Consider the following 3,493-nt stretch of genomic DNA (forward strand, 5'->3'; position numbering starts at 1 on the left):
CACCACACACACACCCCTCGCGCCTCCGCTTCCCACGCGCTCGCCCCTCGGGGCCGCAATCGCCCCCACCCCGCCCTCGACCCCGGGCCCGGCCGCCCGGAGGGCAGCGCCGGCGGGACGCGCGGACCGGCGTCCATGCTGCCGGCGCGGCGGGAGCCCGGCCCCGCGCCCACCCGCCCCGCCGTCCGCGCGCCCACTTACTTTCGGGGCCGCAGACCTCGAGGCTCCCTCGCGGGGGTGGGGGGGAAACGAAAGTTGTCACGGCATCTCCCCGCGGGGCCCCCTCGCCTCCCGGACCCGCACGGCGCCGCGGCGGAGCCGGGAGGGCTTGTTGCGCTCCCGCCCGCGTCCGTCCCGTCGCGCTCTCCTCCGCCGCCTCTTCACTATGTTATCTTCTGCTCGGAGGGGCGGGTGGGGGCGGGAGGCTTAGGAAGCGAGGAGACGTTTGCAACTTTTCTTCACTCTTTCTCTCCCCCCCCCCACCAACCCCCCGATCAGCCTTGCAAAAACACTGTTGAAAGGGGCGAGGAACCTGGGGAGGTGGGGGGGGACGCGGAGGGGGTCGGGAGAGGTGATGATAGTTGTTTGGAAAACTGATCAGAGCCCCCCCGCCCCAAACAGAGATACCCAGAAAGACGGGGAAAGGCGGGGGGTGGGGTGGGGTGGGGGGTTGGGGGGAAAGAGAAAGAGTCGCTGGTCAGGAAACTTCAAGCGCGGATGAGGTCATTGGTTTAAAAATAAAGAGATGGCGTCACTTGAAACCAATCCCAGTGAATGAACTCAGCGGAGCCCCGGGGAAAGGAGGAGACAGGCTAGGGCAGGGCGGTGGGCGACGGGCGGGGCCGCGCGCCCGCCCGAACCCGGAGCGCGGCTCGGCGCCTGGTCGCGGCCGCTCGGGGAGGGGTCGGGTCACGTTCCGTTCCGGGGCCCGGCGACTCCGGGGCAGGTTCCGCGGGCGCCGCTGGGAGGAGCCGGGTGGCCGGGGGAGGCGGCCCCGCGGCCTCCTCCTTCCGCGCCCTCGCGCCGGCTGCCCCCGGGGCCCCCGATCCCCGACCCTCGGGCCGGGTCTCGGCCGCGTAGGGCTGCGCCCCAACAGGTATTTCAGGGTTCCCGCCCCAGCGAGGCGCAGAGCCTTTTCCTCCTCTTTGGGCTGTTTCCAGCTGCCTCCCCAGGGTGCAGAAACGCAAACAATGATTTGAGAGAATTACAATCTTTTAAAAGTGACGAGTCCAAAATGCAGGGGCACTGCGGGCTCTAGGAGAGAGAAGTTACAGGTAATTTAAGAAAAATCACGCTCAGGTGGTCAAGCAGTCAGCTCTCCCTCTGTTTGTCATAGAAAGCCCCCACCAGAATGCTCCTAACATTTATGATTTTATGTGCTTCTATTTACTTATTTCTATTTACATCTGTAAATGTAACGAGCACGAGTAGCCTAATATGCTCTTGAAAAGTGTGTCCTTTTCAAGCACTGTGTGTCGTGTGTCCTGTGCCTGGGCAGCACAGAATCGTCTGTAAGTCAGACCAGAGGTTCACATTTTGGGAGGTGCAAGACCCCCGTTGATTTTACTTTACACACTTCGTGCATTTTAAAATTTGGATTGAAATAGCTTTGTTTTGAAACGGCATTACACACTTTGGGAAATAGAGACCTGAGCTGGTGACACACCAAGACTTGGAATCACCGAGTAGGACAATCGGAGCTTTATTCCAGTGTTCTTTGAGCATTTGAGCATGAAGCTGCTTCTACTGAGAAGTACTCACGTGGATATCACATAACAGAGATGTGATTAATGACGGAAAAGCACACTCCGAGTGGACTGCTTCATGAGCCAGAATTTGTGTGTAGGAATAAAATATTCCATTTGCAATGAACTAGATTTGGGACGTTGGTTCCCCGAAGACATCTTTGTTGGGAAACGTCCGTTTGGACATTGCCTGAGGCTTTTTGTCGTCTTGTTTTCTGTGGGTTTTTGTTTTGTTTTGTTTTGTTTTGTGATTGCCAAAATAACTGAGAAGCATGTTTGGGGGGTGGGGGGCGGTGAGGATTGTTAGAAAAGTGAACTTGTCTATACTTATTTTTTGCCTTTAAATCCTACAGCTAAAGCCCATTCGTTTCTATAATCATTTAAGGTCAGTATCAGAGTAAGCCTCTAGGAACTTCCGGCCCATCTTTTTTAAGAGGAAAAGGAGTCCATCTAGAGAGCGGAGCGCGAGGGAGCCCTTGAGGCAGTTAAAGAAGCTGAAGGCCATAGATGCAGAGCCGACTTTCTGCCTCTGCCTTTGACCTCGTTAAGCCTTCTGCAGGGGCGAGACGATCTCTTCCGCGGCACGCTGTCCTCTGGTGGCCGGGGGATGTTACTGCATCTCCAAAGTTATTACTACCTACGCTCTTACGCGAAACCTAAAATTCGACTGCCTATCAGTTCAGTTCAGTTCAGTTCAATTCAGTCGCTCAGTCGTGTCCGACTCTTTGCGACCCCATGAATCGCAGCGCGCCAGACCTCCCTGTCCATCACCATCTCCTGGAGTTCACCCAGACTCGTGTCCATCGACTGCCTATAGACCTGCTGTTTTCAGAAGTTACCGAAGAGAGCGTTGGAGAGGGTCTGCATCTCCAGTCTGCTTAGCTGAGGAGCTGAGATTCGGAAGAAGGAAGGAAAAGAAAGAGAATCCTTGTCCTAGACTAGATCCTGGATCTATTGGATGAAAAGATGGATCCTGCCTGGATGAAAGACCTCTTTACATGCTGCAGCTCAGTCGCCTTATTCTGACACATCTTGAAACCTCTCTGCCTCTTTCTTCATTGACGCAATTAAATTGGAGCACCTTCCATGTGTGTGCTATTATGGGAGTCTCCCACTCTATACATCTAATTAGGGAAACAACACAAATTAAAACCAATTAAAAACCAAGTTAATGATTGAGTGGCATACAATATTGGTTTAAAAAGTCCAGTGAACTCTTCATGTCATTGTATGGCAAAATAATGATTGAGTGGCATACAATATTGGTTTAGAGTCCAGTGAACTCTTCATGTCGTTGTATGGCAAAAAAAACCACCACAATATTGTAAAGATATTATCCTCAAATTAAAATAAATAATAAAAATTTTTAAGTTAAAAAAAAAAAAAAAGTAGAGTCCAGCAGAGAAAAAGAGTGATGTTGGCTGGGTTGTCAGGGAAAGCATCTTCTGAAGCTCTTTGACTTCATGCTTGAAGGATCGTTAGGATTTAGTTTGGTGTAAGAGGGTTCAGCAGAGGGACTGCTATAGATAGGAAATGGTGGAGCAGACAAGGAGATGGATTGCATAAAGGGTATTCAGGTGAGGGATGAGTAGACCCCTCTAATAATAGTAGGGACTGGGGTGTAGCAATTAAGAATTAGGCCAAATTTGAAATGTAGAAGCACGTTAAAGAGGTACATGAATGGTTCAATACATAGCTTGTTACTAGTCCAGCAAATAAATACTGAACAAGTTTACTTCACTAAAGAG

The 3,493-nt window shown here is 52.2% G+C and overlaps 1 protein-coding gene and 1 long non-coding RNA gene across 2 annotated transcripts in view; both read right to left on the bottom strand.

Annotated features, from left to right (window-relative positions):
• DUSP16 (dual specificity phosphatase 16) overlaps nt 1-651 on the bottom strand; it is an 89,512-nt gene extending 88,861 nt beyond the window's left edge. Inside the window, exon 1 of the mRNA XM_040235204.1 lies at nt 202-651. The gene's annotated coding sequence lies outside the window, so the exon portion shown is untranslated. The remainder of the gene's footprint in view (nt 1-201) is intronic.
• Nucleotides 652-1,967: 1,316 nt separating this feature from the next.
• LOC120858863 lies at nt 1,968-2,759 on the bottom strand. The gene is made up of 2 exons (XR_005719958.1): nt 2,565-2,759; nt 1,968-2,416 (listed from the first exon to the last, which is right to left on the bottom strand). It is a non-coding gene; the product is annotated as an uncharacterized LOC120858863 (long non-coding RNA).
• Between the last annotated feature and the right edge of the window lie 734 nt (nt 2,760-3,493).

Source organism: Oryx dammah, unplaced genomic scaffold, assembly GCF_014754425.2.
Source record: "Oryx dammah isolate SB20612 unplaced genomic scaffold, SCBI_Odam_1.1 HiC_scaffold_29, whole genome shotgun sequence".
In the NCBI taxonomy this organism is placed as follows: Eukaryota; Metazoa; Chordata; class Mammalia; order Artiodactyla; family Bovidae; genus Oryx; species Oryx dammah.